Source organism: Natator depressus, chromosome 7, assembly GCF_965152275.1.
Source record: "Natator depressus isolate rNatDep1 chromosome 7, rNatDep2.hap1, whole genome shotgun sequence".
Taxonomy (NCBI): domain Eukaryota; kingdom Metazoa; phylum Chordata; order Testudines; family Cheloniidae; genus Natator; species Natator depressus.
The window spans coordinates 62,302,634-62,317,651 of NC_134240.1; positions in this window are offsets into that span (position 1 = coordinate 62,302,634).

Below are 15,018 nucleotides of genomic sequence, written 5' to 3' on the forward strand. Positions count from 1 at the left end.
TGAGGTAAGGGTGAAGAAGGTGCTGGGGTCAAGAGGTTGGAAGGGATGCATATGTGTCTGCCAGCTACAGGGTACCTGGGCTGGGACCTGGAGTAGGGGGTGGGCCTGGCTCCCTCTCCTGCCCCCACTTGCCACTGAGGAAGTGGTTGGACAGTTAGATTGTGGTACTGGCCCACAAAAAGCAGGAGCACAGATTGTGGCATGGCCGGTGGGCAGTGTCATGAAGAGGACGCTGGTCTTTGGAGTGATGTAGGTCCGGGAGCAGAAGTGACAGTGCAGAAGAGAAAGGAAATAACAAAATAAAACCACCAGCAGCACTGTCCTATGAAGTAGCAATATATCATGCAGACAAACATGGTGGAATGAATTAAGCATTGCATCCCAAACAAGAATATCACCCTCTTGATTTGAATATGGTATTTTGCAGCATAATCAAGTGTATAACTACATGTGATGGGGCTCCACTCACCACACAGGTATCTCCTGCTGGTTGTCTTGGGGATTAACTCTGCTGGTTGGTATGCCCACTCCCGGTGGTGTCTCACCTGCTGTCACTTCTGCTCCCAGACCTATATCACTCCAAGGACGAGTGTCCTCTTCATGACACTGCCCTCTGAGTGCTCACATTTCTCCACCTAAGGAATTTCTCTCCCACAGCCAAATGCACTAAAATATATATGATATACCAAAATACATATATACAAACTCCTTCTGGACCTTTGGGAGTTGACATTTATGCCATATGTTCTTTAAAATCTAATTTCCCCTAGATGTGCAGTAAGGTACTGGATTTGACCCAGGACCTTTATATCATGAAGTATCACCATACTGGTGAGAGATAAGTACAAGTTCTACTACTGTCTGTTTTTGGTAGACTTGTTTGAATTTTATTAATATACAAAGGTAAAATCAATGAACAGACTACAATTTCTAAAATGTAATTTATTCACACTAAATAAACTTATTCTCTGGTTTGATAGCTCCAAGACGGAGAGAAAATATATTAGTATAGAGGTTACCTCAGTTAGGGTCTGATCCTGCTCCCATAGAAATAAAAGGCAAAACTTCTCAATTATTTTGGTGAGGATAGAATTGGGCCTTGGAAATGTGTGTGTGTGTGAATATATATATATATATACATTCTTACTATATGTTCCATTCTATGCATCCGATGAAGTGGGCCCTGATTCAGTAACCACCCTTGTTCAGTGGTCACACTTTTATCATGCAAGACACATGGGAAAACACTGATTATTTACATAAAATACCCTCCTAATTTATCATTGGTTTAAAATTTCTAGCCAAAATAACAAGTCCAGAGAGAGAACTATTCCCTCCCAAATTATAACAAGCAAGAAAAACAGCAAGAATATAGTATGTTATTACACAACACAGTTGAGACTCCTGTTCAAAGCCCACAGCTTTGGAGTCCAGTCTCTGTGTGTCTGCAGTTGCTTCGGCCTATCTGTTATTAACAATACATAAGTTTTATAAACTAGGGAGAAAAAAACCAACAATCCTGTATCAGAAGCCCTCTTGCTTAGTTGCATGGAAGGTCAGAGTAAGCCACTTAAAATTAGAGCAGAGAGTATGTTTGGAAAAGAGTATATTTCCAACAGTGGCATCAGGTTAATCAAACATAGAATGGTTACAGGGCTGGACAGGCCCTTTATAGCTGGAGCAGAAACTCATCTTTGTCAGCACCAGCTTGTTCCTGTTATACTTCTTAAAAATACCTGCAGGACAGGGGATGTGATCCATTAGCGTGAAGAAGCTGCCTTGGGGACCAGTCTGGAATGTTTAAACAAACCCATGTTGCTGACCCTGATTTTAGGCCAAGGTTCCATGAGCTGGGTGGGCTGCAGCTCTTCCCTTAGCAGTTAAAGACAAGGCTAGCTCAGGCTGGTTCCAAGCTGACCTCTCTTAGTGGCCAAGGAGAAAAGAGGGTTTCTGGAAAAAATAGTCCCTTCTGTTGTCATGTTGTTGTCCTGTTTGTATATTTATTGCTGGAGTGGGCTGACCAGCCAGTTCACATATGTGAAAATCAAATTATCTAGGGATGCCCAGAGCATGTGTTTCAGAGTAGCAGCCGTGGCAGTCTGTATCCGCAAAAAGAACAGGAGTACTTGTGGCACCTTAGAGACTAACAAATTTATTTGAGCATAAGCTTTCTTGGGCTACAGCCCACTTCATCGGCTGCATCAGAGCATGTGTTGCATGCTTGTTTATACTTTATACGTATAAATAACAAGAATCCACCATTTCTTTTACGCAAACAGCAATAGCTGTGGTAGGGGTGCCCCTTACACACTGTGGCCACTGGATCATGTAATTACAGTGGTTATGCATTTGCTTCTTCTCCAGCCTGACCCCAGACAGCCACTTGTACTGCCTGTTGTGGAGCTGGCTCAATCCTAAACTCTGTAACGTGCCAGGGGATAGAATAACCCTGTTCCACGACTGCTTACTCTTTAAGCCAATATGGTTCTGCTGGGTTGGGGTCTTCCATGGCCACTATGATGCTGTGTGAATTTTACCCATACAGCTTTAAGGACTGAGACAAGCATCTTAACTAAAGAAAAGTTAATTTAATGCTCATGAAAGGTGCCAGATAGGTGATACCAGAGAGTGAAGGCCGAAATGCAGCACTGTGAGAAGCAGTGAAAATGTCTTCACGCTACTCTGCCAATGTGGTTAGAGAGCAGGTCAGTCATGCTGATTCTGCAAAGGCCCTAGTTGTAGGGGTGGATTTTGCAATGGAAATACTTGACCGCTAAGTAATGGATAAAGACTATCAATTTATTTCACACAGGCTGCCTAACAGCCACTCCGTGGGAACAACTTTGACCTGGGCCAGGCCTGAGTTTCAGATAGATAAGACAGATAGTTGTTGTTTTTAAATGTGTAAGTATTTGTAATTTGTAGCTCTGCCCATATATTGTGTTGCTGAAATGGGTTCTTTTATTTTATTTACAAAAACATTCCCCTCCCCCGCCCCCCAGTTTACCTTTAACTGACAGGTTCAGCTCTGAATGTCATTACTCTTACAGTTTAGGTCAAATCCTGACCAGCGTATGTGGGGTTTTTTTTAAAAGTAAAAATGCTCAGGCTTCCACTTAACCACTTCATATAAAATAAAATTACCTGGAGAAATCCACTGTACTCTAATCTTAAATATTCTGATGCACACCATACACTGTGAACTATTAAAGATCTGTAAACATAAATTGAATAGTGGCTGCCATTACTATTTAATACAAATGGATTCAAATAGTTGGAAGAAATATTAAATGTGTAATGCATATTAGTGACTGAGATATTGTTGTCATCAATGGCACTTTTTTAGAGATAAGGAAAAACTTTTGGGTTATTTATAAAACCAGAATGTAAGACAAGGGCATCTGGGAATGGTTAATATTTTTAGCCTGGCCTTTTCTAACCCTAAACTTTTTATGTCATAATAAGTTTATAAATTTTATTTTCATTCAGACTATGCTAACTGGTAGCCTAACTCAAGTACTCTTTCTCACCATTTGCAGTGTTAAAACTGTCTTCAATTTTAGAAATATATAAAGAACCTAAATAATTTTTTTGGCTTAAAATCAAATAACAGAGCATATCTCAAAGCTGTGCTGATTAAAAATGAAGGGACAGATCCTCAGCCCTTTTTCTTTCCCTATTGTGCAGCTCCTGTGGCATTAAGGAGATGGAGAGCCGCTCTATGGTAGTAGCTGGGGAATTCTCCTTATATTAAAGAGCACCAGAGTATCAAAGATTTGGCTCTGTTGCCAACTCCTGTCCCCTCCCTTCCCCCTCAGTGCACTAGGTATAGAGGGGGTATCTCAAGGGCAAGTGGGGGCTTAGCTGGAGCATACCTCTAGGTGTGGAGCCTGCTTAACTGCGTTGTTGGGAGGCTGAACCTAGCAGATTGGGTATGGCTAAGTGGAAAGGTGATAGAAAACCACCTACCTCCTGCTCTATCGCCACTATCCTTATATGTGTTGTGATAGGGTGACTGAGCCCTTTAAGGGTAGCAAGGACTAGGGGTCAGTCAACCTCTGTCCCATGGTGAGTCCCTTTAAGGTTCCTGGGACTTTTTGAGTGGATGAAGACCTAGGAAGGGCAGAGGCAGGTTTGTGGGGAGGGGAGAGAGAGGAAGATGATCCCATGGTTAATGATTGGGGAAAACCCAGGCTACTATTTCTGTAAGGTTCCAGGGCCAGGGGACTTGTATTGCGGGATGGGGCTGTTAACCCTGCAACGTTAACTATGACGGTGACGATGGTAAAGTCCAGCTATACCTTGCAGCTAATTAGCAGGATCTTGGACTCTTATCCGGTATCTATCACCCAGGGGTTCGAAGGGAAAGATAGTGTACCTTCCTATCCCATGATGCAAATGGATAAAGAAGAGAGAAGAATAAAATATACAGATCATTTATTTAAACAGATAACTTAATAAGAAACAACAGTGAGATGTGGTTTGACAATTTGGATTTAAAATCCAGGTCCAACCAAACAGATACCCTGGCAATAAACCAATAAACCTAAAACAAAAATACTCCAGATACTACACTGTTTCTGGATATTGATAGGCAGTAGATGGTACAACACCATTCTCACAGGCAACTGATGGACCCTGGGTCTCAACTACTTCTTAAGGGGAGATCAACAGGATCTGCTGATGCTAAAGAGGCCTGGGTCTGCGATCACTCAAGGGTGAGCAATCAACAGGACCTCTATACCTTTCTCTGAAAATGAGGAATGTGGAATTCAGAGATTGGCAAGCACAGTCACAGTTCTTAATGCTGAAGTCTTCCGTTACTTTGCAAGCGATAATCTTCTGGTCCATATCGCCGTGCAAACACAATGGTACCCTGGCTGTCGCTAGGACGGACAGCAGCTAAGCAGCGGGCGCTCAGAGTTTATATAGGAACATGCGCGCCAAAGCTCTGAGGTAAAACTGGCAGCTTCCCTGCTGGAACCTGTTTGAACCAATTCCGTGCTGACCGTTAACTGCTTTTCCCGCCAAAGTTCCAAAAGGGCGCAATAACTTCAACAAGAAGCTAAACAAAGATGGAGTTGAGCTGTTGTTTGGCAGGCGCGCCATTTTGAATTTCACCATATCTAATTTTTGGTGAAATACCTTAACCAAATGTAAAGGCATAAAATATAACCTATTCCAAAGCACAAACAATTTATAATCTCTATTTCATATACAAAAACATGTTATAGGGCAAAGCTCCCTCTTTCCCAACCCACCAGGGGGAGCCATGGGAAAGAGGGTGGTATATATGCTGCTTTCTCTGACATAGTAGGGAGATGCCAGTTGGGGACAGAGTGGTGCTGGCTGCCCTTTCCTAGCTCAGGGAGGGTTAGGGTTAAGTAAAGACGGGCTAGCCAGGAGAAGTGCTTCAGGGCTGTAGCTGGCTTGAACCAGCACAGTCTCAACAAGGAGGGCTGTGGGACTTCTGAAGCAGGGAGAAGGAGGATTGGACATATGGGGCTGAGGAAGAGGTAATAAATCAGACCCCACAAAAGGGGGAATCTTGCTTTTAGGTCTGAGTCAATTATTGCAGTGAATGCAGGGGGAGCTGAGGGCTGGGTGCCAGTGGGGCCATTCCAAGCCATGAGGGTGGCACTCTAGAGGTGGCAACCCTGTTATACACACCTAAATATCTGACCCAGACTCTCAGTGTCAATCATTCATGCTTACTGCTAAGCCGGAGAATGAAAGCGTTCTGAATCACACACACCCCTCCCCTATGTTAAAAGAACATCAAGGTACAAAATCAAACAGTTGAAAACTAGGAAATTCTGGCACTGAGGTTGCATGTGCAACTTTAAATGGGACTCCTTGTGTGTGCATTATGATACAATTTTTAATTTTGTGATCATATACTATTTTTTTCCAGAGGACCCCTGCCTCATTCAGTGCACAGGCCTCAAGGGAGGCATGCTAGCTGGGGTTGTGCTCTGGCCATAATCTGGCCCTGCCTCTTTTGGTGAGGGGCTGCAGTGCAGGAACAAATTGCATCAGGGCAAAGACTCTACCAAACAAGAGCGAGAGTGGTAGATATCTCTTAGAAACAGAAAAAATAATAAAGCTGGCTGCTGTCATATGTTTTACATGCGCTTGTAGCAAGTACATTAGGCTGGTACATTGTAGCTAGTAGATTTCCCAACGAGCGTAAGGCAGTTAGGAGCCCAACTGCCATTGACAGTCAAAGGGAGCTGGGTGCTTCACTTCCATAGGAGCCTTTAAAAATCGCAGTGCCAGGTCCTCCACTTGTGTAAATCATTGTAGTACCATTGAAGTTCGTGGAGCTGCAGAAGCTCATACCAAGTAAGGACCTGAACCCAAGTGTTGTCTTTGTGCAGACAGGTAGCATAGTACACTACCACCCCCTTGGATGTTGAAATAACCTCCCTAGGGTGTACAGGTGTCAGCAAATCAACACAAACTGTAATGGCTATTGAATCAGATCAACAAAAATTAGTTTGGTGCTGTTTTAGATTATTTTTAAAAAATCACTTTTTAAACAAATGGCAATATTGGATTTTTTGTTTTCCCAGCTCTGTGCGACCTTGGGTAAGTCACCTAACCTCTCCAAACCTCATAATCTATCCCTAAAATGAGAATATTAATGTCTTTCTGTAGGGGTATTGTGAAGTTTAATTAAATAATAAATGTAAAATGCTTTGAGATCCTCTGATGAAAGGCACTGTACAAATGCTAAGTATTTTTTCTGTGTTAAAGTAACCAGTATAAATAATAAACATGGATCATTATGAGCATATACTTTTATTTTTAGGCACACATTTATTCATAATCTTTCCACTGGTAGACAAATTATAGCACTAAACAGTGAATACAATTTGAAAACAAGCAATAAAAGTAGAAAGGAAATTAATATCTATTTCCATGCACTAAAAGAAAAAGAGAAACATTAATAACCATTTCCCTGTAGATATAATCTTGCAAATGTTATTTCTAATCTGTCAACATATGGGTCTGTGAAAATGGCTACAATCATGTAAGAAGCCATTAAACATAAAATGGAATCTCTTAAAATCTTCCAGTGGGCTTGTCAACTCTTCTGTTTGGTCACTTCTGTTTATATGTTTGGTGGTAGTTGAATGATTTGCTGTTTGCCTTTCTATTTAAAACATAACTGATGTTTTAAATAACTTATGCTTTAGAATGGGTGGTGTCAGCTTTTTCATAGTGTGGAATTTTGATGAGATGTGCAAACCTCACACTAGGGAGCAGAGGGTTAAGGAGTACCTTGGAACCCAAGAAACACCACCCAACCACATCTGCTGGACATGCTCATAGTGGAGGTGGAGTTTAAAAGGGCACCACCCAGATCAGGCAGGATGGACAGTGCAAGGGAACAGGCCTGCACTGGTAGCTCCTGGAGGGATTGAGCAGGTGTCCCACTCTGCCCCAAAACAGATGGTAATACAGAGCTGCAGGCTTTGCTGAAGAGGTGTAGGAAAGAACCTTTGGACACCTTTCAGTTGAGTATGCATTGCAAGCCAAGAGCTAGGCCCCCCCGGGCCTCTGGAGAGGTAGAGGGTGCAGTACCCTTGCTCAGGCAACACTCCTAAACTGCCAGCCCCAGGGCTTGGGTGGAACCTGGTGCAATAGGAGGGCCTGGGTTTCTATACTGCCAGTTGAAGACTTGAGCCACTAGGTGCTACTGTAAGTTGCAGACTTGAACCATTAGGGCATGCAGGGAGCTAGTGTTCTGACCACTGGGAGACCCTTTCTACTCTCTGAAATTGAATTGAACAACTTTTCAAAACAGAAATTGTCTTGTGAATACCTTCCTCCCATGTGTAGTCAGGTGGACTGCCTGTCAACCCATTTGCCAATGCATGTGCTCACATGGAAAAATAACATTAGAGAGGTATTAATGTTTCAGGCTATGTGTTACTGGGATTTGGCATCAGGAAATAAAGAGGAGGACTTAAGTACTGTGACACCAGAGAGTTCTCCATGGATCATCATCCAGTTCTCTATGGACATGTGACAGGGTGGACTCAGGGTTGCCACACTTGTCCTGGGAAAGGAGCAGTAGAAGAGTCCTCCAAGTAGCCTAGAGCGCTGCAGGGGAAGTAGTCAATCAAAAAGGATGCCGGGAGCAGCCAATCAGGGCTCAGGAGGCCATATAGAAAGGAGCTGCAGCAGCATACAGTCAGTGCCTTGCTGGAGCTAGAGGAGTACAAATGGTGCTCCTGGCCAGCCAAAGGGAACTGCAGCACCACAGACAGCTCAGTGTGGGCAAGGACTAGGGGAGTAGGAAAGAGCTCCTGACTGGCTGCTGGGCCTGAACACAGAAGAGCCCTGAGGTCAGGGTGAAGCATTGGTGAAGGCTGGTGTTGCAGGGAAGCGGCCCAGGGAACTGACAGCAGTTTAGTTAGAGACATGGTGGTATATGGCTGCTATTCCTAGGGTCCCTGGGTTGGGCCCCAGAGTAGTAGTTGGGCCTGGGACACCCCATAAGTCACTGGGGAAATTGCCTACAATTGGCCAGGGATAAACCCCCAGAAGGTTTGAACTGTTAAGAGGCCTAGCTGCAGAGCTGGGGCCAGAACAAACTAGAGTGCGCTAAGAGTCTCCAGGAGGAAGACCTTGGGGCATGGCCCCCTACCAGGGCCAGGAGCCCGTAAAGACTTTGTTGGACTAATAGCCCAGAAGGGGTCTTTTTGAGTTGTGTTCTATACAGATTGTGTGTGACTCTGCCGGAGGACTGAGTCACTAGAAACTGACAGAGAAACTGCCAAAAGGGGTCACCACAGACTGAACGAGATGCAGACACACACCCAGCCAGGGGGTACTCATGAGAGATGAGTGCCACCCTGTTACAAGAGCATAGTTTAAGAACATCTGCTATAGAAAAATGAAAGTTCTGTTTATAAAAGGTTAATCAATTGTTGTAAAGTCCAATAGGTTATTTGACCATGACTTATCTCTATCTCCTTCTACTGATGTGCTTGTAACTCATACGGCTCATGTCTGTAACATACTTATAACATATATCACTCTAATTTTTTGTGATTCATGTATAAATGAAACCTTAATATTAACTGTGACAAAATAGAGTTGAGTTTGTTTTGCAATAGTGAAACTTAAGGTACTTGATAAGCAGGGAAAACATGTTGGAAGCTTGGCTATTTGATCAGGATATTTCAGTCCATCACAACAATTAACTTTACATATTTCTCCAGTATTTTGAACAGTGAATAAAGTCATTTCAGGGTCAGTGCCAGATTTGAAAGAGTATTTTAAGCGACTCCTTTGTCTTATTTTTCTATTCTGTAGTCCTGATCCATGATGATATTTGTGGTGATGGTTTCCCACTTACTGGGTCCTGTCACATAAATTGTTTGTTTTTTTAATAGAGCAATTCTATGTTTTACTTAGCATACAATAAAGAGAAAGCAATTAACATGCAAAAGTGTTACCAATCACAATATTTTTATTGTAAGTTTCCTGTCTTATTTGGATTGGAACCTTTTGTGGCATTGCTGTGGCTTTGGTTTTCAATAGCACATCGGTGATTGTCACTTTTAACTTTCCCTTTTCATTACAAAACTATGGCTCTGATCCTGCATTAACTTAAGTGGGGCTCTGCATGGGTACAGGATCTGCAGTAGTTGATCCTAATGTAGCACCAGAGTCTAAATGAGTAATAACTAAGTGGACTACTGTGCCACTGACTATTTGTGTGACCTTGACTCCAGATAATAATAATCTAACCATAACCATGTTGTTGCCAAATTAATGGTAATGAGAGATGCTTCAGGGTCAGCTTTGAAACTAAAGACCTCAAGCCACCAAACAGGGTCAATATCAGTCATGTCCTTGCCAGCATACCCCCTGCCAATCTACCTCAGCTCTGATCTGGAAGCACTACCTCTAGGCATCAAGGCTATTTTAATTTCTAAGCCCATTCAATCATTGCCCTTTCTGTAGAGCATGCCAACAGGGATGGCCCTGCTTGTACTGATTGTGTGATGTTGCCACCTGTCCAGTGGGAACTACCTGAGTAGTGACCAATCAACTTCACATAGGCTCCCTTTGGTCCTTACCAGTCTGGACTGGATTCAAACAAGGAACCTAGAAGTGAAAAGCTCTGCATTGATTCATCAACAGTCCTCCTTCACCTTTACTTAGAAAACAAGAATCACAAACAAACCTGCAGCTCTGAACTCTCTTCCCTTCTGTGATTTTATAAATTGTCCTCAGTACACCAGCCAGGTGTCACAACCTTTCCAGATATCTTCATACATATGGAGCCACAGTGACAATTCCACGATTAAGCTGCTAAAACTCTTACATGGAAAGTTGATATTGACCCCTCTCTAATTTTCAAATAAAGCAAAGAAACTTCCTTTTACCTGAGAGATGAGGTAGCTGAGGTAGTATCTTTTATTGGACTAACTTCTGTTGGTGGAAGGTACAAGCTTTTGAGCTACACTGTGCTCTTCCTGAGGTCTGGAGAAGGAAGCAATGTGTCTGAGCTAAATACAAGTTAGGACAGATGTGGGAGGTTGTCACTTGAAATAAAGTGGGCAACTGGGGGTTAGATTGTTCTAGTCCTTTTTATCTGACATTTCTTTTGTGTGAACTCTAGCCAGAGGTCTTATCTGGATAGTTTTGTGGCTATGTGGATAAAGCATAGCTGAGAGATGGAGTTTGAAACATGAGGTAGACAGCCAGGGATGCTATCTGGCTCCCAGTGAACAAGAGGTTAACTTCAACTCGGCTTCCCTTTCTTTTTTCCCCATTAGAGTATGGGGAAGGCCTATAACAGCAAGCCCTGGGAAGGGAGGGAGGAGGCTGCCTTTGGGAAGGTTGGACTGACTTCACGCTTAGGGTTCTAAGACTGGGTTGAAGCACAAATTGGGGATTTTTCTGTTTCCTTTTCTGCAAAGGTTAATTTAACTAATTTCACTTTCTTGTTAAAGCACTAGCCCTTGGCGGAAATTCCTTGCTGACTGCTACTGGTTTTCCCTTTTCTGCTGAATCATTCCACTCGCTTCCAGGGGGGTTTCATGAAAAGTGTAACGTTCTTTTTCCACCCTAATACTTAGGTGTGGCTGAGCTATACTGGGTGCAGGATTGAAGAAGTGGCTGTAAAGGTTACTGTGGGATAGCCATCAAGCTGGGGAATCAGTACCCTCCTTTCAGTGTGCCTTCCTGCTTTACCCATCCCTTGCATGTGGAGTTGCCTTCTGAATCTTTATGGGAGTTCAATGACATCTAAACTAGTATAACTGTGTGTGCCAAGGGGCCAGAAGAGATGGGTGAAGCATGAAAAGTCACTAACAAGAAGGTGTATGAAGAGGTAAATTAAAATAAACCACCCTCTTCCAACCCCAAGAGGTATTGCTTGTTATACTCAGTCAGATTCACACCCACTCAGACTTGGAAATTACATGGTTATACACTTCACCTTCTGAATTTGTCTACTGTGTGTTCATCTCCTTCACCTTGCATCATTTGTGTGCATGTGTGCTCTCTCAAGTGACTCCCTGGGTGGTTTGGAATAATCTGTCCTGGGCCAGAAGGACGGCTGACTGAAAGTGGGTATGTAGGGAGTAAAGACATAAGGTACTGGGGACTTGGAGAACACTCCTTCCTAAAAATGTACCTCTCAGTGTTGCCAATCCAGGCCCTGAACCTGAAATTTTGTGAGTGCCATACTTGATTGTATGTGCTTTTGAATTAATTGCATGACACCTTCAAGGGAAGTAAAAGCAAGTTTCTTTCTAAGACCCCTTAAGAAGTTTTTTTAACATTATTGAATACTCAGACACGCTACCCTTCATTCACTATTTCTGGAACATGGATGGGAAAACCTCTTCAGTCATGAAGAAGATGGCACATAGATCAGTGAGGTTAAGATGACTTTTAATGATGCAGGGTGAGCAAATGGTGCTCTTTGCTCTATAAAAAGCTGCAGAAGTTCAGACTATTGTTCTGAATTGTGCTCTTGTTCTACACCAAGTAGCTCCATAGATTTCAGTGGAACTGTTCCAGGTTGACAGATGTAAACAAGAGTAGATTTTGTCCCTACAACTGCAAGATGAGGAGCTAAAACTTTACTTTCTTAAAGAGCTTAAGTTATACAGTGTCAGCATACACTAGTGACTTGTTCCTTGGTCTCTCTTCAGCAGTAATGTTATGCAGCAGCTACTTGTGTGGGAGGGTGTAGTTCTGCATCTAACCAGCGCAAAATAAGCCTCCTTTGTGGGCTCAAAGATGCGACCTTGGGTGTAGAATCAAAACTGGGTTGGAATCAGTTTGCTAACATTACATACTTTCAGAGCTTGACCTAAACTCCTCCCTGACTCATTCTAGCTTTTGCCAGAGTGAACCAGGGCATAGGGCCCTTTTTTAGTGGGAAGAACTCCTGGGTGAAGTTGCAGCAGTGCAAGGTGGCTGCAACCTCCACTCCATTGTGGGATCCTTAGGCATCTGGCGCAGCCGGAAAGTGGGTGCCACTGGCTAGGAAGCAGGCATGATCAGGGGAGTAGGGAAATCTAGCACATAATTGATGCAGACTCCTATGGAAACTAGAGTTACCTTATGCCTTGGAGGTTCCACCAAGAGAGTAGCAGTGGATAGATGGCCTGGTCTCTCCTGGAGTACAGTGGTGTTGACACATGAACGTGCTGATTGTGTGTCCTTGGAAGTGTGGGTGTCAGCCTGACTCCTTGTGCTACACAGCTGTGGCTGGTCCGATAGTTCACTAACATCAGCAGGGCGAGAAGAATAGAGATCTCACTTTGTGCTCAAGCCCGTTCCCCTTCTGCTCAAGTACAAGCTGACCCCAGAAGCCACTTCCTTTGTTGCTTGATTTATTTATTTTAAAACATTTTTTTTTGTATACTGTCTGGACATTGCTGGAAACAATTTCATTTTGTCTCTGATTGTGAGACAGGCAGCCTCAGCATCAGAGACTGGGGGCAGGAGGACGAAACCAGAAAACATCTCACAATGAAAACTAAACCCCACCCCCACAACCCATTATTTACAAGAGAACTGTGAAGGCTTAAAATTAGACCTCATCCCAGCTTTAGTTTTTTGTAGCTCTGCCTCTTTGTTGTGTTCTTGTGAGCAAGCAGACATAAATGCAGAAGAATCTGTTGCTTCAGTTTTGCAATTTGCCTGCTCACAACAATGTATCAGCCAGTCTGGTATACACAAGTGTGTCATTGCTCACAGTGAAAGTCTGAACTTTGGCTTTTATGTGTAGGTCATCTAGGATGTACAGAAATGGGTGTGTGTCTATGTGTATACATATGCAATATATAATTATAATATAAATGGCCCTTATATAACGGTTGCTGAACACTTTTCAATATAAAAAAATCTTTGACTTTTTTTTTAAGTGTTCCGAGGCCCACACAGTTAGCATCAGGCATTTGAAATTTGGCAGGGGAATAGTCCTGGCACCTGTTTTGCTGGCCTTGGGAAAATCTCTTTGGTTTTGGCTAAATTGTAAGCTGTTGGAAATCGCCATTTCACTTCTGTGGTTTGTGTACTACAGTTGGTTTGGGCAGCACGCCAAAACCCCTGAACTTTCCAGAGCATTCTGTAGGCCCCTCTCTGTGTCTGTCTTCAGCATTCTTCACACAGCTGAACTACCAAATTGGGCTCAGACAAAATGGATCCTTCTCCTCCACTTTAGCATATCCTTTACAGATGGCAGTGTGCACTGCACTGCACTGGGAACCAAAGGACCATGAGTTTTAGCATTGCTTCTGTTGACTGGGTTTAATCATTCCATGCCCTTCATAATCTTTCTTTAAACAGCCCCATTGAGGGGCTGCTTGGGATAGGACTAGAAAGAGGTACAACAAAGAGAAAGCATGTGTCAAGCTGTCTGGAGTGACTCTCGGATGTGAATTCCAGCCCCAGAGTGCAAATCCCAACAGAAAGGGCTACTTTTCTGTGGTACTGCAAGCGCTGGTGGATCACTGGGGATGTTTTACCAACATCAACACAGGATGGTCAGGGAATGTGCATGATGCATGCATCATTAAGAACATGGGCCTGTTCAGAAAGCTGCAAGCAGGGACTTTCTTTCCAGACCAGAGGATCACCACTGGGGAGGTTGAAATGCCAATATTGATCCTGGGAGACCCAGTCTATCCCTTACTCCCATGGCCCATGAAGCCGAACACCAGCCACCTTGACAGCAGCAAGAAGTGCTTCAACTATAGGCTCAGCAGGTGCAGAATGACCGTTCAGTGTGCCTTTGACTGTTTGAAAGGCTGCTGGTGCTGTCTACTCATGAGATTAGACCTCAGTGGGGGAAAAAAAATTCCCACTGGTTATAGCTGCCTGCTGTATGCTTCATAATATCTGTGAAGCAAAGTGACAGGTTTCAGAGTAGCAGCCATGTTAGTCTGTATTCGCAAAAAGAAAAGGAGTACTTGTGGCACCTTAGAGACTAACCAATTTATTTGAGCATAAGCTTTCGTGAGCTACAGCTCACTTCATCTGATGCATAAAAGTGGAAAATGCAGTGAGGATGTTTTTATACACACAGACCATGAAAAAATGGGTGTTTATCACTTCAAAAGGTTTTCTCCCCCCACCCCACTCTCCTGCTGGTAATAGCTTATCTAAAGTGATCACTCTCCTTAGAATGTGTATGATAATCAAGGTGGGCCAGTTCCAGCACAAATTCAGGGTTTAACAAGAACGTCTGAGGAACAGGGCGGGGGAGAAGGGGGTAGGAAAAAACAAGGGGAATAGGTTACCTTGCATAATGACTTAGCCACTCCCAGTCTCTATTCAAGCATAAGTTAATTGTATCCAATTTGCAAATTAATTCCAATTCAGCAGTCTCACGTTGGAATCTGTTTTCGAAGTTTTTTTGTTGAAGAATAGTCACTTTTAGATCAGAAATCGAGTGACCAGAGAGATTGAAGTGTTCTCCGACTGGTTTATGAATGTTATAATTCTTGACATCTGATTTGTGTCCATTTATTC